The sequence below is a fragment of the Euprymna scolopes genome, chromosome 10 (assembly GCF_053919585.1).
Source record: "Euprymna scolopes isolate OS-2025 chromosome 10, ASM5391958v1, whole genome shotgun sequence".
Lineage (NCBI taxonomy): Eukaryota > Metazoa > Mollusca > Cephalopoda > Sepiida > Sepiolidae > Euprymna > Euprymna scolopes.
Window position 1 is genome coordinate 141,515,598 of NC_136491.1, and position 26,830 is coordinate 141,542,427.

The following is a 26,830-nucleotide window of genomic DNA, read 5'->3' on the forward strand; positions in this document are numbered from 1 at the left end:
CTTTTTAATATTTTATCCTGTGAGAGTTCAGTGCCAAACCGGTTACGCTCAAAGGAAGTAGTAAAGTCTTTTCTCTCTAATAAATGCATACTTCCACCGCAATCCCATTTACACCGTCCGTGACTGTTCAAAGGAGACAATTACGAACGCCGGTTAAGGTTTTTTATAAAAACTGGACTGCAATTTAGGGGAAACGCACCACGCTTACTTTTACGTTGGTTAAAAATAAAAACAAAAACAACCAAAAAACTTTACATTTTCTTTCATTAAAATAAAAATTATCATACTTCAATTACGTTTCCTTTCCTGTCCTTCGGCAATTTTAATTTTGATTTTTTAATTTTTTTTTTCATGAAACTTACATCTGTTTTTCAGTTTTCTCCGTTTTTCCATTAATCACAGTTATTTCTTCTATCTTTCTGTTTTTCATCTTTTTTTCGGCAAAGTGAAACCACAGCCAGGGTACAGCTAGTATATATATATATATATATATATATATATATATATATATATATATATATATATATTTATATATATATATTTATATATATATATTTATATATATATATATATATATATATATAATTTTGAGAACAGTCTTGCCGTTTATACTTTTAAATATTTCGTTTTTAACAAGCGTTTATTGATCAGAATAAGCTCCATCAGATTACACCCACTTTTGCCACCGCAGAATCAGTGTAATTTTGGTGGTGACTTAAACATCTCTCGTTCGGTGGCGACGAAGTTGCTGAAGACGTTTTTGATATTGCTTAGGTGTTTAAAACTTTTCTAACGCAGGAGGTAATCTAGGTACTTGAAAAAGTGGTAGTCATTAGGTGAGGGGTTTCGAGAGTATGTTGAATGACACAGAGTTTCCTTGCCCAAATTAGTTCCACTTCTGGAGGGTTTGTTTAGAAACGTGTGGTTGGAGACTGTCGTGAAGAAGAATTGCATAATTTGTGGGAACTAATGCTGTTTGGGTGTTGTACATTACATAAATTCCACAGTGTATAAGGATGATTTGATACTGAAGTTATTCATAATCGTGCACTAAGTTAAATTAAAGGAGAAATATAATATTTGGAATCAAGTCTCTCTTTTCTCTTATTTCTGATCATTTGAAAACATAGTAGCAAGTTTTCCCCTTAATCAAGGCCAGAATTTTTAGGTATATATATATATATATATATATATATATATATATATATATATATATATATATATATACATTAGAGGTGTCTTTACATAAGCAGTAATTTTGTTTCGGTCTACTAGTATTTACTAACTTCAGACCTCATCAGGAAACAACCCTCATTCTCGAAAATGGAATTCTAAATGAATAGCGAAAATTAATCCTCAGTAAAAGAGGGCTGTTTTTATCAGGTCATAAGGGCGAGGATTCAGCTTCGCGGAGAACAGAGTTGAATTGGGTGCGAATTTTTTATTCTCGTATTTGTTTATTTACTTATTTCTTCGTGTCTTTATTCATTTTCATGTTGGTGTTAGGGGTTAGGGTTTGTAGCTTGAGGGGATTGGGTTCCAAATCTAGAGCTATACAGATGTTATCTTCAACAAGCGCGAACATAGAAATAGTCTACTTATTTGATGTCACACTCAACCTAAACAAAGTAACTCATGAACCCTATAAAAATAGAACAGTAGCCCTTTATATGTCCACCTCCTCTCTAACCATCCCAAAGCTATAATTAAACATATATCCAAATCTATTAGTAGAAGAATTAGCTCAAACTCGTCATCCAAAGAAATCTTCCATAAACACAAATATTTTTTACAACAAAGACCTAGTTAACAGTGGATATAATGAAACCAAATAAGAATATATAGAACCCTCAGGTAATAAACCCAAATCTATAAAACCCAGTAAAAGGAAAATCATTTAGTTCACCCCGCCGTTCAACCAACTGGTCAAAACTAACTTGGGTAGAAAAGTCATTAATCTCATTAAACTACATTTCCCAGCAACATGCTCCACAAAATATTCAACAAAAACGCCATCAAACTGAGCTATAGTTGCGGTAATAACTTGGAAAATATGATAAAACACCATAATAATAACATTTTAAGCAACGACACAGAACACAATTTAGTGAACAGGGTAACAAAAACGTACCCCTGTATTAATAAATCCAAATGCCCACTTAAGGAAAAATGTTTCACAACCTGAGTACTTTATCAAGTAAATATTAGGGGCAAAGAAGACCCCACCACTTGCAAATCCTACATCGGCCAAACTAGTAATACCTTTAAACAGAGATACACAGGCCACAAAAGTTATTTCCTAAACCCAAATTACAGAGATAAAACATCATTAGCAACATACTACTATGATTTAACGAGTACTAATTTGAAATCTATTGTTGACTGGCACATCCTAAAAAAGCAAAAGCTTGCCAATCACTGAACTAACCTTGCCTTTTTTGCTTAAATGAACAACTATTTATCACAAAATTTAAGGATAGGGATGAACTCTTGAATAAGAAACAAGAAACCTCAATAAATTGCAGAAATTACAAATCGCATCGGCTACCTCACTTGCAAATTACCCCCAATTAATTCAACTCCAGCACGACCCACATGCAATATCCGACAGTTGAACACCTACACATCTTTACCTCTTCAAGTCCAACATTCATGAACTCATACCAAACTTTTCCTTAGTAAAACCATGCTTGAAATTGAATAAAACACAATTTAAAAACATGACTAAATTTAACCATCATAAGTTTAGAAATGGCATATATGCCTAGTTTTGCAATTACCGTCTTTAATGAATTTACGAATACACAAATTAGTAAATCAACATTAAATGAACAAACAAAATAGAAATTAATGTTGGGGTGGTAAAAAAACGATATTGTTTAAGTAAGATAAAACAAAGTTATTAAATGATGCTACCTTCTTCCCTCTTCCTCCGTCTTCCCCTTTTCCCTTTTTCCTTCCTCCCAATTCCATCTCTCCTACCACCTTACTACCTTTCTTTTTTAAGCCTCTAACCCCCCTTCCCTCCCTTCAACCCTTCACTGGAAGTCCAGAAATGATTCAACAAACCTGGATGAATTTTTACCCTCTTCTCAGATATAAGTATATTAAATTAAAATAAATTTAAAAGGGAAATTTTATGACACACTGACCTTGAAAGTCTCAGACAGACGATGAACAACAGACAAAGGAGTCTCTCGCTTGTTAAAGAGAGCATCTGTATAGCTCTAGATTTTGAACCCGATCCTCTCAACCCACAAACCTTAACCCCTAACACCAACACGGAAATCAATAAAGACACCGATAAATAAGTAAATAAACAAATACGAGAATAAATAAACTAACAAATTCGCACCCAATTCAACCCTGTTCTCCGCGAAGTTTAATCTTCACCCTTATGACCTGAGAAAAAAAAACTTCTTTTACTGTGGATCAATTTTCGCTCTTCATTTAGAATTCCGTTTTCGAGAATGAGACTGAAATATGCCCATGACTTTCTAGCAACAAACTACTGCTTATGTAAAGACAAATCTAAAATGTAACTTGTTCTACATCTGTATTGAGCACTCTTGTATAAACCTCGTTATATTTCACTGGTTACCCTACATTTGGAAAATAGCAATATATATAGTGTTTAATGATAACTAAGAAATGTCTAATATGCTATTACTTTCATATTATACTGAACGTGTTATCATATATAGCACTTGCAAATTAAAATAGCTAGCGGATTGCCAACTTGTAATCGTTATCTGGATTTGTTTTCTGTCATTAAGACCATTGTTACTGGTACTAGTATTGCATGCGTTGTTCTGAAAAAAAAACTTTATTCACTTTAACGTCAAGTTTGTGACTTCCATATATAGACGTTGATTTAATTCGAATAAAATAAAATACGCATCAAATGCGCTTGAAAACCAAATCTCAAGGTAATATTAGGAAAATAAGCAAATATTTTACTTGTTTGAAATATATTTTTATTATAAATTTCCACTTTACAACATGGAGAGTAAGAAGAAAAGAAGAACACAAAACAATATACTCAAGATAGAGTTTAGCTCTGAAATATATTTATGTTATAAATTTCAAACAAGTAAAATATTTGTGTATTTTCTTAATATTACGTTGTAATTTCGCTTGCCAGTGTACTTGATGCGTATGTTAGTTTATTCAAATTAAAACAACGTTTCCATATGAAATTTATACACTTGGCTTTATTGTCGCGTTGCCTACGCATTATTCCAACATTTCAAAATACAACCGCAGAGATACAGCACGCGGCTTTTCTTTTCTCCAACTTTATTATATGAAGAGAAAAAAGAAAAGAAAAACAAGACAACAACATATTGGAGATGGAGTTAAGTTCTGAAATATATTTATTTTGAAGATATCAAATATTGGTTTATTTTCCTAATATTACGTTGAGATTTGGCTTTCAAGCGCACTTGATACGTATTTTATTTTATTAAAACTAGTCACTTTTGTTATGTATGTGCGCTGTTTGATTCTGAGTACGCATTTTAAGTCTCGATATAGGTACTGTTTCATGGATGAATATATTTGTAAACCTATAATAGTGTAAATGAACCTAATTACTAATATGCAAAGGTTTCAGTTTTTTTTTTTTTTTGGAATTGCGACAAGGGTCACTAACGTGAACATATAGGCAAGATCAAGTAGAATTGATTATTTCCTAAAACCACATAATCAAACATTTGTCAGTTGCGTTATAATAGGCACCGCCAAAACTGGGGGGGTAGGTCAGTACTTTTTGACGGACCGTCTTTTTAAAAATTAACTAAAAATCAGGTAATTATCCGATCAATACGAAATTTTCAGCGATTATTAGGAGAAGAATGAACTTTATAACATTGTACTTATTTTTCATAAACGATATTTATATATATTTTTTTGCTTACAACCCCCCCTTGTTTTGAAGTGGACACAAATATGCTTAAAATAGTCATCTGAAACTGAACAAAACATATAGTGTTGTTGTAAGGGTCAGAATTATAGATTAAAAAAAATTGTTTGCATACCTTATTTTGACGTCTGAATATCAGAACTTTGATTGTGTTTATTTATCCCGCTTTTGAGTTTTGAAGTGTGAAATTCGGTGAATATGTTAAGTAAAATAATTAATGTAAGTTAAGCAAAACAAAAAAAAATATATATAATATTTATACGAAAAAAGCCATTTTAAAATTTTTGATAAATAAATTAACAATTTTTTTTAGTGAGCCGAATAATGCATGACCATTATTAAACAGGGCATACTTTGAATAATCGATACAAAAAAAATTCGATAAATATTGTGCCCTTTGTGTTAAAAATAGCATCATTTTTTTCGATCCCGTTGGAAAACGTTTGCCGCCTTTCGACTACGGTGGACCAAACGCGCTGAAATATTTTTTTTTTATTCTGCTTTAAATTGCCCCCCCCATTTTGGGGAGCCTGACCCCCACACACATACACATTAAAAACCAAACTCATACAAATGGTCACCCAGCTGGTACTAGCCAGCCTCAGCTTAATAATACATTGAAATTTTCGTCACTGAAAAATAAGTTTTTTGGGCCTGTTTGGTGTTCCATAGTTTTCTTCTTATCAAACGCAAACGTAAACAGAGTCGATCTAGACTCTACATCGACGCGAAATATCTGGTTACCTATATGAATAAGTGGAATTATTTGAAATTTAGGTACTTATATCATAATATTTTTGCATATTCTCTTAGAAAATCATCCTAAATCTTAGTTAGACAATAAATAAATAAATTAATTATTTAAAAAACCTTTCTTTTCTTTAAATATTTTAGTAGGTTTTTTGTGCAAGACAAAAAATGTCAATTGTTAACTTTTTGGGAAAATTTAACATTTAAAATTTAATTAAAAATAGTAGAAAAAGTTTTACATTATTCTGTTTTCTATATGATAAAATTCAGGGCTTTATCTTTCTGGAAAAAAAAAGTTACTCAGAAATAATGGATTTTAATAAATGTAATTTAGTTTTAAAAAACAACAACAACTTGATTTTGCGGCTATTTTTGGCGGTGCCTACGTTATAATCTCTAAATGTGTAGATATATATTCGCTTTGCGTCGTAAGGTTTAACACTAGTATCAAATTTTACATAAAACATGTATATACCACACTAAACTTTACACTCTTTCTTTCACACACCACACCCACGCCTATATCCACCCGCAGATACTAGCACACACACACACACACACACACACACATATATATATATATATATATATATAAATACAATTTGAAATAACGATGATTTCTCGGATATTGTCCAGAAACAATTTTGGCAGCGAAGAGTTTTTGGACACAATTCAAACTCACAAAATCCCCGAAAGAATTCTTTAAAGTCTCGGCAGAAAACCAAGGAAGTCTTTCGAACTATTGAGGGTGCAGATTCTTGTCTATACATGAAGACAACACAATGTTGACAGAGTTCGCAGTCACTGGTCTTGACACCAAATGAAATTAGATACCACATAATACAAATGGTTTTATAGACAATTAGTATTAGTTGTCAGTGTACGCTTATATATTATATACAATTTAATAATGTAATATTTACATTAAAATATGTAATTATTTAAATATTGAAGCATTTCTATTATTTAAATATATATTCTATACGCAGACACGTTCAAGTTGTCATGCATGACTAGACATTTAAAACTACCGTGTTCTTTACTATTATTAGTGGAAAAAATTTTCAGCAAAATAAACACTCAACATATTAAAAATAAACAAGTGGGTCGCATATCGATTGTTGTAACATATATATGTAAATAAACACGTCTTCTTTGCACAGTTATTTGGGGCTTGTAGTTGTCTATGTGAAGAACTTACTAGCATATGTGGAGAGTAAAAAACAATCGATTGTATAATGCAAAGTAATGAGTTTATTTTCAGAAAACATCGGGATATTTGTGGCACCAGAAATTTGTTGGATAGTTTAAATATTATTTCTCAAAGTTGGACTACAAAAATATTACGCATACAATAATCTACTTCAGATGTTAATTGAATTGTAAAGTTTTTTATATGCCTATTTACTAATTATAATGTTGTCCCCAGTTAACTAAATTGATTATAGATGAGGTATTTAAAAGCATATTATTAATTACAGATGTTATTCGTACATATTACATCCGTTATTTGCATCAAATACTAGTCCAACCTATTGGTTCCATTAATCAAAAAGCATATATTATTTCCTATGTACTAGAATACTGAAGTTATACTAATATTAAATTCAGAAACCGATGTCAATGTACAAAATTATATATAATGTTGGTATAATGCACACAATGGAAGAAATACTATTTCACTATCAGATGGACTAGAGCAGTTACAATAAGAAATTCACCCTAATGAATTTACAAATCAGTTACGGTTTTTTGCACCATGGGAATTTCGCATTTTCTGTACAACATATGACTTGTGTGAAAAAGATGTCAGGAAATGCAGATGTAAGAAAAAGAAAGAGTGTAATTAAACACTTTCACGTATATTTGTAACTGTTGTGAGTACCTATTAAAACAATTTTTTCTTAATTATAGAAGAATTCTGTAAGAGAACCTACTCTTTCACCCTGTAGTGTATCGATATCAGTTCGAAATTAAGTAGGCTACCATTTATTAACACTTCTCAGAAAATCATTTTAAAATGGTTTTACAGCATTCCAAATAAATTCCAGATGCAATCATTACCGTATTTCTTAATTTCAAACAGTAACGACGATGTATGGGGCGCGACATAAGATGTTCACGTATAATTTGGAGATACTGACGTTTACAGCATATTATTGCTAATAGGGCGCCATCACTTTCGATATATCATCAATTAATTAGTGCAAGCAGCTTTCATTTGCATGGGGAAATGATAAATTGCTGATGCGGAGCCAGTAATAAATAATCGAATGTCAAATGATCTTGGTTTTGACATTTATACACACATTCATACGCTAATGCGAATAGCATTCCGTGGATAGCTCAGTTTAATCCTCGAGTTGAATTATGTGGATGGCGGTTAAAATTCACTTCTTATTGCATATTAGACGTTATCAATGGGGTTATTGATATTCTGATCCACGCTTTTATATGAGACATTATGATATGTGTGAAAGATCAAATTACTTCAAACTGATGTTTCTACATTTATTTGCGTCAATTTCCGGCTGAATATTGAACAACAAACTATACTTACGAATTAAATGTACGCACTATAATGATAAGGCATTTACAAATGCAGTTGAATGTATTTTATATAACCAACATTTGCATGGGTGTTGTGAGTTATGGCTATTGATGACTAAGAAAGCTTCTTGTAAATTTAAACCCCTGATAATAACATTAAATGTTACCAGGCGTTTCGACTTTCTTCCACCAGGGAGTAAGCGGCGTTTTCTTAGGATTCTGCTTTTACTTTAGGTATATGTGCATCTGTTTTTCTACAAATTGTTCATTTTTACATTCACAAAGAACATGAACTAGAACAAATACATTACAGACATTGAAAGGACTGCTGCAAAAAAGAAGTTTATTTCTACCGTCGTCTATATAAATATTCTTTGTGCATGCAAGAGTTAGTGTTGCAATATTCAGACTGTTGCATCTTCAATAATGTTTTCGACTGGGACAGGGTCGGAAAAAGAGTCTTCAATCTAATAGGTAAAACTCTGTATACTAAACTCGACTCTCCTTATTATCGCCGAGATGTTTCATGCATGTATCATTTTTACAAGTATTTTAATTAGATATACGCTGATGAATGCATCACATTTGTACGCTCTCGACCTTGATACACTCAATAAACCTGTACAAATTCGTTTTTAAATAAAGATACGAAAATAGTTAGATATATAAATCTTTAAAAAAATACTCTGCAATGATGCGATATAGGTAAAGTGTTATCGCTTGTTTTCTTTTCCTTATAAAGGAAATGTTTGTTTTCCTTAATGTTTTATTACTAAAGTTTTTTTTTTATTTAATAAGTCTGAAGAAAGGCTCTTCGTGTGAAAATTTTCCAAGGACATATTGTTTGAATTTGTCCAAATGGTCTTGAAACAATTGTAACTAACGTTGAAATACACTTTTTGTTGTTATCAAACCATTTTTTGAAGTCTTGGTTTTTGTTGAAACAGTATATATATATATATATATATATATACATATATATATATATATATATATATATATATATATGCGTGTGTGTGGGTGTGTGGGTGTGCGTATCTGTGTCTGTGTGTGAGTGTATTGCATTTTATAATTTGTGTTAAGGCTTTATCATGCATTTATGAATAATTAACCCAGTTATACAAATCTCGATTAGTTATTAACTCAATTTGTAAACAGATTTCTTTTTATAAATTTCTGCTTTGTCTTAATATATAATATTATATCGGATTCCAGTATTCCAGTTAAACCTAGTTACATTGTACTTGGTGACTGTGTCAGTAGAAACCAAATTAACACTATTCTGGTTTAATCCCACTTTGTCTCAATTGTCCTGGACATTCTGGGAAGCCGAAACTGGCAATAAACAGGGTTCTATGGGTGTGAGACCCGGTCGCTGCGCAGAGAGGATCTTCATAACTTAAAGTCTTTGATCATTAATGCATCCGCCATATCCTGCGCATTCGACATTCCGACTGGATTCTTAACTGGGCCGTATGCGCTAAATGTAACATTCTTGGACTAAAGGAAACTCTACTGAAAAGAAAACTCCAGTGGTTAAATCACGTACTGCGCCGGCCACCGGATAAGTTCGTCCAGCAATTAGTGACGCCCACTACACCTACTGGTTGGGAGAAGCGTCAAGGGAGCCGACTTAAGACTTTGTTCGAGATGGTAAGAGCAGATAGGGAGATCATGTCCGATACTCGCGTTTTGTTGGTTTCCATCACTGGAACCGTTATAGGCTGGATCATGCCGACCGACAGGAGAAGATAGCTTTGACACAAGAAATGGTTAATACCATATTGCCCGGCGCAACCCATCCCGGTTACTAGTAGGTAGGTATCTGATATATATTACACGATTTTTTGTTTATCTCTGATAAAAGTAAAACAACTTTCATCACTTTTAGCAACGTATACACAGTCTATTTATTTAATCACTTACTATCGAATTTAATGCCTTCAGTAAACTGCCAAGTTCTATTTTAGTCTCCTCTTAAAGAAAATATATGTAACTGATGCGCATTAAAAAAAACATAGATTACTAAAATGCTAGAATCTCTATAAGTATCAAGATGATTAATGTGCCATTTTACTCGGAGAACATGCAGTTGCCTGTGTACGTATTATATGAAAATAATGAGGAAAACAATTCTTATCTATAATATAAATCTCACCTGTCTGTTTAAATGTATGTACGTATGTATGCCTAAACTTTCGACAGAGTTGGCAGATTTTGACGAGATCGGTATCGTTTTGAGGCTCATTCCTTCAGACGACAAAAATAGAAACATTATTTTAAAATATTTATTTTTGACCCTCAACTAAGCAGTTTTCTACAAGGAGGGGTCGCTTTTTGCTGATATTTTCGAAATTCATCCCCTCTTTTCCATTGACTAGCCTTAAATTAAACCTACGTCACTTCCGTTAGTGATAGGTGCACCAGCAGAGATGCCACTTTTTTCACGTCCTTTTCCTCCTTCGGTGTACGGGTGCGAGCCTACATGCCAACTACCACTTTATTATAATTGTGTTTTGCTCAACACACATCTTTAAACATCAGAGCAACGTCAGGCGCCCAGAGTATTAATAAATAAATAATCACTCATATTAATATCGTTCATTACGTATTGTTTTTATGTATTTCGAAAATGCACTCATGTTATTGTTTCGATGAAAGGAAAACAATTCATAAGCTATGACATCAGTCGACCGAGTAGATTCTAACAGTTGAAAGCATCCACATCTGATGTATTTTGAGTCTTATGAATAAAATTATTTTTAAACTAAAATTTATTTGAGGCTATTAAAAAAGACATTGCTTAAAATAGTTCATTATATGAAAAAAAAAATCTATGCGTTCTTTTTTAAACAAAGTTTCTATGTATTCTTTTACGAACTTCATATTTACCGAATCATTTTAAGGTTAATAAAACACAGAGATAATAAGGATAAAACCTCCTTAAATGTTTCTTTTTTTAATTAATGTTTACTTCAAAATTAAATAGACGCCTACGTTATTTTCTTTAAAAAGTTTCTTTTAAGAAACCCTCAAATTTAAATTGTGTTAACAAGTATGATTAAATGTAATGAAGAATGAACTTAATACTATTTTATTAAGAAAAATATGAAGCGGCTCGTGTTCCAAATGACGTTATACAATGAGAAAATATGGACAAATGTGTTAGTCTTGTTCTATTGTAAGTTACGTAAGCATTTTTCGTTGGATTTACATGACATTAGAAAAAGTCTCACATTCTTTATAAATAGTGTATTTATATGGTAGTTTTATAAAGTAAGCTAGAATGGGCTTTCCCGAGGCCACAGTCCTAGTTGAAGAAAGGTCAGCAAATGGTCAACTTGTGTTGCATGTCTGATACCCTGCATAACCTCTTGTTCAGCTCCCCCTCACCTAACTGAAACTTAAAAACATGATGACAGTACAATCAAAAAATAAGCTTAAAAAGGCCTAGGGACAAACAAATCCAACTTGCCTCCTCCCTTGAGGCTTGCATTCACAAATATCCGTTGGCTTAGAACTAATTTAGCTGATGTTGAAGCATTTCTCCTTACAAATACCCCTAATATAATAGCACTAAGCGAGATTGACCCAACACTCATCCATCCCCTCTAACTACTTTAACATGCCTGGATATCTCCCACTCTGCCGTAAGGACTCTGACAGACATATGCACGGACTTGGAGTTGTAGCGGACCAGGATATAATACCCTGACTTGCCACAAGAAAATAATGAAACGAATGGAATTGAAGGAAACAAAGACTCTATTGATGGATAAGATAAACGTCGTTTATTTTCTGTTAAAAGAATGAACGTTTTAGTTATAACATGTGTTCATGTCCGCGCGTGTGTAACCAATGCTCGTTACGGGACTGGTGTCTTAGCAAGAATAGGAAATGTGTTTTCATCTCAAGTTCGGGTCACTATCGTTTTTTCGCGCGTGGGAAAAGAAATGAGTGTTGTAGTGGAAAATTGGAATGATAGTCCAGCGTTTAGACAAAGAAGAGGATATGAGAGTTGACATCAGTTAGTAGTCAGCTACGCGAAGGTGTTCTCAGGGAACAATAGTAGATATAGAGAGAAAGAGTGTGAATGTGTACATACGGTCTGTTAGCTCGTGCCCCCTACATAGTAGTAAGTGGCGTGAGGTACGAGTGTGCGCGCGCCGAAACGGCGGCGGCAAGTGCGCCGACTAGCCATCTAGGAGGCTTGTCTCGAAAAAGGAAGAAGCCGGTTGTTACTCTTTATTTTATATTTGTTTCTGGTGGTCATTTGTATGTATATATTTCGTTAGAAAGCGGAAGTGATGTCGTCCATGTGTGCGTTCGCGTGATCGTGTGTGAGCACATAGGTGTGCGTTAGCGCATGTGTATATACCGTGAATGTGAGTGTATGTACGCGAACGTGAATATGTGTACATGTGTGAACGTGGGCGCGTATGTTTGTTAGCGCGTATGTATATGACATAGCTTGAAATGTGAATGTGTGTTTTTGCGTGAGGCTCGAAAAAGGCTCGTACAGAGTCTACATTCGTAACACCCTCCCCCTGACTAGAGAAACAAACCTAGAAACGGACAATTAAACCTTTATGTGCTTTAGACTAAACATACAGCACAACATTAGCTACTTTTATTTTCTCTAGCGCTCTCCCTCGACCCAGGACTGCACCATAATAAGCAAAGTCTCTGACAGCATAGACACATCACTCTCCCTTGACACTAGCGCACAGGTACATGTAGTTGGTGACTTTAATGCTCACCACAAAAACTGGCTTGGATTCTCTACTCACACCGATGCAGCGGACAGCACAACACATAGTTTTGCTATATCTCACTCCCTATCAAAAATGATTACTTTCCAACCCCTTTCCCTGACCAGCAAGAAAACACGCATCACTTCTAGATCTGTTTTCTGACTACAGTTCCCGAGGATTGTACAACAAATGCTGACAGCACACTCGGGAACACTGACAATGCAGTGATGAGGCTAGAAATAACCCTAATTTCTAGACCCAAAACTGAAAAGCCAGTCCTAAAAACAACGAGATATTATAAAAAGACTGACTTGGAAGCCATCAGAGATGCCCCATGGGGAAATATTTTTTCTCTTCCTGCTGAATAGTGCGCAAATGAGACCACTGAATGGTTCAAAACAACAATGGACGTATATTTCCAATGCCGAAATTTTATAGCAAGCCCCACTCTCCCCAATGTTTACTTCGACTTGCGCAACTGCCATTGCTTAAAGGCAGCATGCATACCGCAGATTTAATCGACATACGCCCAGTTCAAACAAACAGAAGTATATAGAAGCTAGATGTAACGTTAAGAAAGAAATAGCGACAGCTAAGAGAGAATTTACTGAAACCACTAAAAAACGCATCGAAGAACACACATTAGGAAATCGTGACTTCTGGAAATTCTACAACAGTGTAGTAAATAATGGGCAATCAACAAATCCCCCGCTAACCAACAATCACGAGATTGTTTGCTCAGCAACCGACAAGGCTAATATGCTTGCAGCCGGTTAGCCTCGAACTCCACACTGGACCCTACCAACCACCCCCTGCCTGACATTCCTTTGCGGACAGACGCCACGCTAGACGATCTAAAAATCACCCCTTCTCATGTACACGCAATCATAAAAGACCTTGACACTTCAAAAGCATGTGGTCCTGATCTCATCCCAGCTGTGCTATTAAAAAAGTGCTCACCGGAAGTAGCCCCAGTTCTCCTCAAACTCTACAACAAATGCCTTAATGAATCATGCTTTACGGGCTGTTGGAAAACCGCTTCTGTGGTAACAATATTCAAGAATTCTGCCGATCAAATTATCGCCCCATTAGCCTCCTCCCACTTTTTCCCAAAATGTTTGAGACCATAATTAACCATGCTTTAGTCCGGCACCTTACAGAGGCTAAACTTCTGACTGACAAACAATATGGAATTAGACATATCCATTCTACAGCTGACATCCTCACTGTAATCTCTGAACGTATATACTATTCACTGGACAAAGCGGGGGAGGGAAGAGCGGTAGCTCTAGATATATCTAAGGCTTTTGACAGGGTATGACACAAGGGTCTCCTCCGGAAAATTAAATCATACGGTATCACTGCACGGATACTTAACATAATTAAATACTTCTTAGATAAGAGAAAAATCCAGACTGTCCACGGCGGTCGTATATCTAAACAGTGTGATATAAATGCGGGATGCCTAAGGTGTCTATCATTGGACCTCTATTGTTCCTAATATTTATTAATGACCTCCCCGACAAAACTGCCTCTGAGACATATATGACACTACACTCTATAACAGGTATGACAGGAAAACAAACGAACACATATCTAAAGAAATGCCAAAAACACTAGAGGATGACCTCCAATCTGTAGTGGAATGCGGACATAAATGGATGGTCACATTCAATGCTTCCAAGACTAAACTGGGTTCCTTCAATAATTACAAGAAACCTTCTCTGCCACAAATAGTAATGGCCAGTGACTCCCTGTCTGAGAGTACATCTTTCAAACTGCTTGGCCTAACGTTCACAGGAAACATGAGTTGGAACAATTATATTGAAAACATTTACAGGGCCGCTGCGAAAAAGGTAGGCTCTCTCTACCGTGCTAGAAAACTACTGACACCTGAAAGTATCATGTACCTCTATAAGGCCACCATTCGCCCATGTATGGAGTAGTGTTGTCACATTTGGGATGGTGCATCTGTTACTAGTCTCTCGCGCCTAGACAAGGTTCAAAAGAGGGTCGCCAATCTGATAGGCCCTGAACTGGCATCTAAGCTTAAGCCTCTGTCCCATCGACGAAACGTTGCATCCCTCCGCCTGTTCTACAAGTATTTTAATGGTGAATGCTCGGACGAACTGCAGACACTTGTGCCCCCACAAGTAGACACCCTCGACAACCCCGACAGGCAACTAAATCCCACCCCCATACAGTACAGATCCCTAGATGTAAAAGATATTTCTACTCCAGTAGTTTCTTCCCCAGAACCGCTAGACTCTGGAATTCCATTCCAAGTTCCTGCTTCCCCAACTGTACTGACATGCAGAAGTTCAAGTGCAACGTGAACCGACATCTTGCTGCCAAAATCCCAACATAGTGCCCAAGTAGTTGTTGCCCCTGATAGTAGCCCCTACACCAAAGTGCCAATACGCCTTGTTTGGGGTGAAAATGTAATTAAAAAAATTAAAATTATGTCTGAAATTTATTTTTGCGATTGTTATTTTCATGGAGGGGATACCCTCGAAATTATAAAGTATAACTTATCTCGCCATATATAAGGAACGGTGCCGACCTTTATGTTTATGAACAGACAATCTAAAATAAGAAACACTGAAGCTATGGGTTATTCTAAAATTAGTATGCCAACTGCCAAATATTGGTGTGTATTTTCCGGCTATTATCAATCGATTTTGTGCAATACTAGCGGACCTGTAGAAATTACACAGGTACTCATTTATATATATTATATTGATGTTGGCATTCTGTAGATGTTCAGTATGAATGTAGACGCTCGGATATTATTGTAGCGTTTTTATTAAAAGTGCAAAATTGTGTATCTAAGCTAGCAAAAACACCGGCAAAGCCCTGTCGTAAAGTATGCTGAAATATAATATTTTAATTCTTGCAGATTTGTATATATTATTATAGAGTTAATGTCCTATCGTGTTTCTTTTTAAATATTAAAATGTTGCGATTTAAAAGATTAAAAAAATTCATATGACTTGGGTGCATTAGCTTTAATCGAAACCGAAATAAAAACATGATATATATATATATATATATATATATATATATATATATATATATATATATATATATATATACATATATATATATTGTGACGTAATCCATGACTTGGATTACGTAAGTAATTAAAAATCGAAATAGATGTTTCGTTTCTTGTTATAGTATTTTATCTTATCACCGAGGCAAATGAATGTCGTTTCAAGAGAGAAAGAGAATTAGAAAGTATAGAAAAAAGAGGACGAGGCTAAACCTTAAAAGAGAGAGAAAGACATAGTGAGTATAAGAAAGAAGGAGAAAGAGGAGAGAAAAGTCTTTTGACACGCAAGCTAGCGAAGTGACCGTGTCATTTGTCTAGAAACCCATCGCCCCGTGCGGGTTGCTAGGCAACAAAGAATAAAGGAAAGAAATGGCCTATAAAATATACTGATAAGAGAGATAGAGAGAGAGAGAGCGAGAGAGAGAGAGAGAAAAAAAAGAGAGCAGGCCCTTTTGGTACAAACAACTGTCGCCGCTGGACGCGCAGCCAGACGCATATGCTAAAGTCACACCCCGGCGACAGAGGAAGCGATGCCGTCAAGATAGGAGGTATCGACACCCCCCAGCAACAGCAAAAGGAGATAACGCCTGAAATAAACTCCACCAACAGCGAAAGAAACGAAGTAATGACTGGGAGAAATTCCATACCAACAGTAAAAGGAGATAATGCATGGGAGAAACTCAATAGAACGGAGAAAGGATGTGACGTTGACAGCGATAAACGGCGAACTTTACACACGTGCGTTTTAATCCGTAGGGAGTGATATAAAGGCATTTTGACCGACCGCTTTTAACAAAAAGAAAGAAAATATAAAGAAAGGAATAAACCCAGTAAGTCATCTCCGAGAATATTTCCCTCTCTCGTATACTAAGACATTGAATTCATTTTGCCATCATCTGTTTGCACTAAATATACACTTTTTGTTTTGAATATATTTCTCGTTGGCATCCTCGAGTAGTAGACAAAAATATCCCTCCCCGTCTTCATATTTTTTTTACTTAATTGCATTATTCCTCTCCTACCATAGTTAGTCATTGTTTTATAATAAAATTTCATTTCGAAATTATTACCATTGCATGTCGTGTTTTCCGTTATTTTCATACGCTGTTCGTCGTCTATTGTATATTTCTGGTTTTGAAAGAATTTCCCCATATTTTTATTTCAGCGAGGTGTACCGAACCTAGGGCCTACGTGTTCTAATGCCCATTGTGTTTCATGAATATCTTATCATTATTTTTTTATCACGAACTCATGAATGTGTTGTTATTATTGTCTGCTTGCATTAATAATAATGGAATTCGTAATATATATATATATATATATATATATATATATATAACTTGAGTTCCTTCAGCTATAATTTAAATCGACACCAAAACTTATGAAGAATTTTAGGTAACATTATATATGACAAGATAGGAAAGTACAAACTAGTAAACGAACACGATGTAAGCGTGACACAGTGAATAACACACTCGCTATCATTGTAACCTATAGATACTTTATTACATCAATAATTTCGACGGAGAGCACTCTGCCAACCAGGTTTCTCCTAGAAGTATTTACGAGATACTTTTTTCAATCATTGTTATGTCTTCTTGTTTGTCCAGTTTTCATCGTTACTAAATATTTCATATAATTCAATTATTACGTATCTTTTTTATTGCATTTTTACCTCCAAAAAGGCACAGTGCCACTTGAATTTAGTGGTTTACTATTTGGTACATAATTGCAGAGATACTATCTAAGGAGTTGAGCATCAAAATATATGTTTACATTACACTTAAACACTTGTATGTTGTACAGTCGGAGAAGCAGGAAGACCGAAAGGGGGGTGCTAAGTCTAGCAGTTCTAGGGAGGAAACTATTAGAGAAGAAGATTTTCTCTATTCTATATAGGTGGGATTTTGCTGCTTGTCGGGTTGGGGTATTTAGGTCAAGGGGGTATAAGGGAGTGTTGTTTGTCGGAGCATCTACAATTAATTACTCGTAACTGCAACATTTTTCGATGGCAGAGAGGCTGAAGTCTAGCGGACAGTTCGAGACCTATTAGGTTGGCGACGCTTTTTTCAATCCTGTCGAAGAGTGAGAAACTAGTAGCAGATGCACCAGCCCAAACGTGCCAAGAATATTCCAAATGCGCAAATTGTGGCCTCATAGTGGAACAAGATACTTTCAAGCGTGAATAAAATTTCTGGTAGCAGCCTCAGCCATGTAATCGGTGTATCAGCTTATGCTCATGTTCCCTGTTAATGTAAACTCGAGATGTTTGAACGAAGTACGTTCAGGTAATCTATCATTAGCCATAACTTATAATATCTGAGAAAGTGTCTTTTAATTATTATAGGGAACTAGCTCAGTCTTGGCAGCATTTACTGTTACCATCCATGTTTACCCCTATCTAACTACAGACTGGAGGTGGTCCTCTAGGGTTTTCGCTATTGCATTAGATATGCACTACGTGTGTGTTATAGAACGTGATGTTATCAGCAAATATACATCTTGTGGTCTTTGTTAGGTGTCACAATATGAAGATGAATGAGTCTTCTTTAAACGGCGAATGTGTTCTTGCTCGACGGCAGTAATGTCTGGCTTACATAGGATCAGAAAAATCCATATTATCATAAATATAGGAGTATTAACTACCACAGACCCGCAACCCCGAATATGTATCTCCCCGAAATATAATTTGTATTTCTTCGTGTTGACCTCAAAGGGTTCTGTCAGTTTCCTTTTTGTGTTGGAACGACGCATTTCGGTGCGTGTTTGAGTGGGTTCCATGCCAAATAAGTAATACAGTAGGTCCCACCTATCTTATTCTGGTGTAATTTCACTTAACTCATTAGAAATGCGTTTGCTTACCTGTTTCTTATGCGTGGAATGTGGTTCTTCTACCATGTAGACGCTACGACAGATTCTGTTCTTGGTCGTTCCTTGCTCTAAGGCAGTATTATTATCTTTGTGCATCTGGAAGAACATTTTTTCTCCCGGCACATAATTCTTCTTAGGAACAGTTGTTTATCTTTCTGGCGAGCATCAATTCCGTCTGAGACATCTAGGATGGTGTATTTTCGTTAGACATTATGTGGTACAGCTGAAGAACTTGTGGCAACTCTTTTTTCGGATGGAGTGTCTTATAACTTCTTCAAACGTCTGTTCAACGTGTCCACAAACACTGATGATCAAGTGTATCTTCGAAATCTATATATATATATATAAGCGAAAATATGTGTATGTATGTTTGTGTGTATGTATGTATGTGTGTGTCTGCTAAAAACTTTCGACAGACACAACCGTAATTCTAAAACTTGGTCTCATATGAAAGCCCCACCTTCCGGACGACAAATATCGAAAAAATAGCCAAAACTGACCATGGGAAGTGCGTCAACTGCTCGATTTTCTGCAGGGGGGGGGCTCCGAAAAAGTTGCATTTTAATGTTAAACATTACATATTTTTAAATCGATTTATAACTGCCCCCAAAAAGTACGGTCCCCAACTCTTCTACATAAAGTATACACGCGGCCGTTTATTTTGGGTAAAATTGTATTTAAAACCCGCTGAGTCATGCAACGTGATCTTGACGTCAGCAAGCTCTAATGGCGGTCTTAATTTACAATTTAAAAATGTTGTTATCGGTAAAAAAAATTACTTAAAGCTAAACTATGAACTTCTACGCTATGGCAACGTTACCAAAGTTATTACCACATTCAACATGGGTAGATACGATAGTTAAACGAGAAATAATAAGACAAACATGTGAAGTAAAAAAAAATACGCTTACAAAAAATATTAACGACCGAAGGTTTTAAAAATAAAAACAGCTAGATGCTATTTTCTAGTCTTTATAGTAAGGAAGACGAAGTGTGATAGAGAGAGAGAGTGAGAGATATGTCTAGACAGAAAACGAGAAAAACGTTAACTTTTTTACCCCGAAATCGACAGGGGGGAGGGTCAACAACGTATCCGTCAGATGACGTCATGAAGTCGTGATCTGATTTACTTTAAATAGTTGATAAACCGAACAAACTCAATATACGCCGCTTTAGGGCAGGTGGTTAAGGCCTTGATTCATTATTTAAACGTTTTGGGTTCGAATCGTGGTGTGAGATGTGTTTTTTTTTTTCGATTTTTTAATTTAAATATTGAATCCTGTATTATTTAAGTCATTTTTCGCGTAACCTTCGTTCGCTCGCCTTACGTTATTTTGTTTTGTGTGTTTTACCCCCCCCCCGCTTAATTAAAACGTTATTTTCATTTGTTTCCTTCGCTTATAACAATGCTTACATCGTCATCGTCGTCGTCGTAACGCTCGACGACTTTCAAACATATTTCACTCCTGGCTGGCCGATTGTATTTTCAAACTTCGCCTCAGGTGTTAGGCTTCGATCCTACCCCCCGGTTTCTTTTTTATTTAACATCACATACCCCTACAAACACCCGAACAACGCCGGGTATCCCTCGCTGGTATATTTATAAAATTCAATATTATTTTCAAACAAAATAAATATATGTTTATTTTGTAATAATGCGTTATTTTGCCTTCAAACTTATCTAATACGTATTTTTCTTCAAATTCAACTAGCGCTTCTATCAAAGAACTCCAGCTCTTAGGCGAATTCTGTATTATCAACGCAACGCTCTAACATTTGAAACGACTACCATGGAAACAACAAAGGGACTTCTACTGAGTCTATTTTTCAACAACAACATGGCAAAAACAGGAAAGAAAGACATACTGATAATTAAATTCAACTTCAAAATATCTTTTTAAATCTTAATATAAATTTCAATATTAATTTCAAACAAAATAAATATCTTTATTTCGTAATAATGCATAGTTCTGGCTTCCAACCTATCTAATACGTATTTATTTTATTCAAACTCAACCAGCTCTTCTATTAACACCAATGTTTTATGTTTTGCATATGTTTTTAACAAAGGTTTAAAAATGGCATATTTATGTGTTCTCATATCTTATTTTGTGTGCTCAAATATTTAGTTTTTTTTTTTCTTTGATGACAATTACTTTCTTGGAGGGTGAAAGCTGGAAAACCAATTTTTTTTAATCAACTGTAATTAAGACAGAAAGGCTATTTCCTGATGAGTAGGTAGATTTTTCTAGGGTCGCATTAGACGATGTTTAAGTTGGCTGAGAAAAAAGAGCGGATGTTGAAGAAACTTCGCTAACTCAACCGGGGATGCATTCCGATATATGGTGTAAAATAGAGACAAATAGAATATTAAAAAAGGTATGTCTCAACATAAATACGAAAAAAAAATCGCCGAGAAGCTCGCGGCTGGTATCGGTATTTTTTTTTTAAATTTTCTACATGTTTGGGAATCTAATACGAGCGCATGACTTCATATTATGAGCAAAATCAAGCGTACGCTTAGTTACGTCTGTTGAGACTCTGCACAAATACCAATAACTGCTATTCAAAATTGCTAAAAGATAAGGAATTTCCAGTAGAATTTTTTTTATATGTTACTTATTATAATCATGTTTTTATATTATTTAATTTTAGAAAAAAATCGAATAACAAGTCCTTTAACAATGTTGTTTTATTACTTGCCAATTTGCCCACGTTGAAGTTAAATTATATAAATATATGAGTTTATGTACATCGAAAATCTTTAGGTTTTTATTTACCTTCAGTAAATGTTGTTGCTTATTTAACTGAGAGTAAAACGGAAGAATATAAACATTGAGCTTTATTCGCAGTGAGAAAAAAACACGAACTCAAAAATATTAAAAACTAGATAGAAAAATTGTCATTTGTATATGAATTGTTAGTATTATTTGAACATGAAAGGTACGATTTTAGAACTATTCCAATTGTAAACAATGCTATATATTACGATTTTTTTACTTTAAAAAACATGATTCCTTTTCTGAAATCAAACGAATAAGAGGTCAACAATAAGTTTGCATTTATAATTTGTTTAGTGAAAGTTCAGAACATTTACTATAATTTCGCTCCAAGGATGTAAATAATTTGTTTGAAAACAGTATTTATATAATTCTCACATAGACAATACAGTGCCTGAAACTGAACAATATTAATGGTATTCTAAAATCCACACATTGCCTAAAATTGAACAATCTAATAATTGTATTGTAAAATTCCAGTTAATTAAAACATTTTATTCTAAGCTATTAGTATGTATAATTATAAACTTTTAGTGAATAAACAAAACTAGTGCTGGCATACGTACTCATATATTTTATACTGCTTTCATCGATTATAAAAACGTTAAGTATTAAACAGTACGACGTATATTATTTTATTAAGTAAATTGTGTACCCATCAAAAACACTTGGAATTATAGTTTAAATCGATGTAATTTCCTCTTCTAAAAGAATTCCCATTCTCGAATGAAGATTAAACATAACATTTTAATTACAATGCAACTCTACCACGCAGCTCTATATATTAAATAAAGTCGTTTGATATCAAGCATGACTTAATATTATAGTTGGGATGATTTACGAGGCGTAAAAAGGTACTATTTAAACGAGGAAAACAATTAGGTGTGCGTAATTTATAGTACTACAACTATAATGAACGACTTTAATATTTATTTTACTTAAATACAAATATCTAATAACCCAAAGTAGATTATGTTCGTCACAGCCAGGTAGACTTTATGTAACACCTGGAAGTCGCAGGTACCTTTAATTACCTTCCTCCAATTTAACACATGAGAATTATGCTAATTATATTTGTCTTGCGCTGTGTTCTCTTAAAAAGTAAAGACACAAAACACTGAATATTATTTAAATGTCGCAGATGGGAAATAGACAACCTAATTAAATATGATGTTGATGAGCAATATACTAACTAAAGATAGGTGTTGTCCTAAAGTTTGAGGTTAGTAAAATGTTTAATGCACGTTATACAACAGGAAATGCTTAAAACGATATTATAATTTATACGATGCAGTGTATGACCTAATCATCGTCTACGTCTGGTTGGCATCTTCTGTCATCTTTCCTAAAGAGCAGAAAGAATCAAACGCAAAGGCTGTCTGATAATAAAAGCAAAACGTTGCGCACCGCCTTCCGTTAGTATAGAATTCTTGTTTTTTATTAAGAAACCCAATGTTAATATAGTGATAGGATTTTCAATTTGAGATCGCGTGTTAAAAGTTGTTTTAGGTTTAAGCATATTCTTGAATTTATGAATCAACGACTTTACTAAACCAGCGTCTTCTGACAGCCGATTGGCTATTCGCTAACGTGTACACGACTGTTCCCTTACCCTCTAGAAGATGCTGAAAAAACTTGCCAATTTGTTGATCTTAAACTGTGCAACAAGAAAAAAACTTATTGCATTACTCTCAATTTCAACACGAGCAATTTACGTCATCTCATTGCCATCTGTACTACTCACTACTTATCTTAAAGTAATACATCAAAAGAAATAAATACGGATGTTCATACAACCGATAAATATATTTTACCAAACAGGAATTATGTTTCTGTTGTTTTTATTAATTTTGCGTTTGTCTTATCTAATGTAGTTTACTTTTATCTCTACGCTTTACACACACAAACACACACACGCCCCCACACACACGCACACATATATATATATATATATATATATATATATATACATATTTGTATATAAATATACATGTATATATGTATATATATACACAAGTGTGTATATCTATATTTATATGTGTATATATATATATAAATATACACACACACACATATATATATATATATATATATATATATATATATATATATATATAAAGAGAGAGAGAGTCAGTGAGAGAGGGGATGAATGAAAAGGGCAAATCTACACTATATATATATATATATATATATATATATACTTATTAATATACATTTCATCTATTATTCCATAATGAAGGTATATACAATGAACACGGTATAAATATGACATTTATACCAAGGTATGTCGAAATACCTAGGTATAACACGCATATATATATATATATATATATATATATATATATATATATATATATCCTAATCGTGTAACCTCTTTATTGAAGCAGAAATTAAATGTACACGTACATGTATATATCTTTATATTGTAATTTTATCATCTTCATTTCGTACATAAGCTCCAGCTCAGATGTTGCGATTTTTATTAACCCGCTTAATCTCCTTTAAAAGATTTTTTTTTCATTTCCGAGGATCCTTTCCATATATCTATTTGCATTAATACACACACACAGACACACACACACACATATATATATATATCCATATGCATATGTGTATATATATGCATATGTATATATATATGTGCATATGTATATATATATGTATATATTTGCATATGTATATATATATATGAATATATATGCATATATATGTATATATGCATATGTATATATATATATATATATATATATATGTGTGTGTGTGTGTGTGTGTGTGTGTGTATGCATGGGTACGTTTTCTGTGTATACATACACAGGTTTCCATAATTCACACTGACGCAGACCAAAGTATCAGTGGAAAATATGTGACTTTAAAAGAACCGTTTTCTTTTTTTCTGCTTTTTTTTTTTTGTTTTTCACCACGTCAACAAATAGGAAAAAAATTCAGAAACGGTATAAAGATTTATATATTTTCATATTTGTATTTGTCTATCTGATCTCTATTTATCTATCTATCTATCTGTATATATATATATATATATATATATACATATATATATACATATATATATATCATATTATTATCTCATAGTGAATATATCTATTGTTCATAAACCGCAGATCTTTAATTTCTTTAACGTTTTTATTATCTGATTATACACATCATTCATGATATTGATTACACATAATTGTTACTGCGTGTCTATTAATGATATGATTAAGCTATGTTTACCGTATATGATATTAATATTTTGTTCTCTGAATATCTTTGTTCTACTACTGATTAATTTTACCCTGGTAAATTTTATAACAGAGGGGATATCTTTTTCGAAATATAGTTATTTCTGTTATTTATTCTACAGTATTTATTTATCAAAAAAGATTGTCTATATTCAACGACACATAGCCATACGTGTATATTCATGTGTCGTTATGAAGCTTAAATTAACGGAAAAAATAATAATAATTATATATTATTTTAATTGGAATTCATTATTGAGATGAGTGTTCTTTATATGTATTTATTTATTGCGGACTATTATTCTCATATTTATTAGTTGTTTCACGATGTTTCAACCAACTATTTCTCTGGCTTTCGTCCGGTGGTAACCGCGACGGATATGGTAGCCGAATCTCCTAACTGCATTCTGACCAATCACTGTCATCCGTACTGTTTATCGTCTCATTATGTTTTTGGCCAAGTAAGCCTTTGGTTGGGTTTGGGTTGAAGTGAAACCGCTACCTTCAGAGAACTCTCATCTGGAACAGTAGAGATTCAACGTCTTTATCAACTGCGCCACGGGCCCCGAAAGGCGATCAAGGTTGAATTTTTTTGGAGTTTATAAATCCACGTTTATTTATTATCTGATCTTCCATGGTCGAGTCCGTACCGACTGTTATATATATATTATTTAATTGGAATTAATTATTGAGATGAGTATTATATTAATTTATTATTATTTCATCTTTATTAGTGGTTGTTTCACTACGTTTCGGGAAACTATTCCTCTGGACTTCGTCAAGTGGTAATCGCGACGGATAGGAACTTCGAATCTCCTAACTGCATTCTCAGCAATCACTGCCATCCGTTGTTATGAAACGACAACAACTACGGATGGCAGTGATTGCTGAGAATGCATTTACGAGATTCGAAGTTCCTATCCGTATCTATATATATCTCAAAATATGTTGATGCTATATCAATGTTACAATATATGGCTGTTTTAAGATATTGAAAAGTGTGATTTAAATGCACTAATTATAGGCATTACTGTGTTTTTCCTCTATTACTAAGTTTCAAGCATGTTTGGGAATACAAAGAAAACAATGTTAATCTACAAAAACAACAAACATTACACGATTAATACATATTTATAAAAAATCAACTTGAAGCATATAAACTCATACGAAATCGGTATTTGTTTTCTCAAAATTGTTGATAAAGCGTGAAACGATTATAAAATCAAATAGTTTCCAAACCAAATCTCGAAAAAAAAAAGCTACATTTTATATGGCACGGCCTTCTGATTTGTGGAGAATTTAGTATAGGTTGATTCTATATGTGTTAGCAAAATAAAAATACGGATATAACAATAGACCCAAATAAAATATTAAATTGTTACTTACGCCACTACATAGGGAGAGCAAAATAAATTCGTTTGAACTCTTAAAAAATTTCCAGCACTATCGATAATATTCAGCTTTTATTTTTCTAAAATTGAATCATATGTATGGTAAAATTCATTTGGTGATAAATAAATATAGATCTCTTACGTTATGCTAAGTAAGGTTATATTTTAACTTATATTTATAAAAAGAGTTCAAAATTGGTAGAACAAATCTCAGGGTTACAAGTTTTTGTGTTACATTTGGTGTTGACGTATCTTTACTCTTAGAGTAGTATTCAACTTTTTTCTTACAGGTAACGTTTCTACTACTTTGTAAATGAGAGCATCTGGCACTATATATGTGTGCATGCATATATATATATATATATATATATATATATGTATACATATATATATATATATATATATATATATATAATGAAAAATTTAAATCTAAAAGCACTTGATATTAATAATTGTATCTGTATTTGTAAACACACCAGACACTTGCAAAAATTAATATTCATAAACATGTTTATC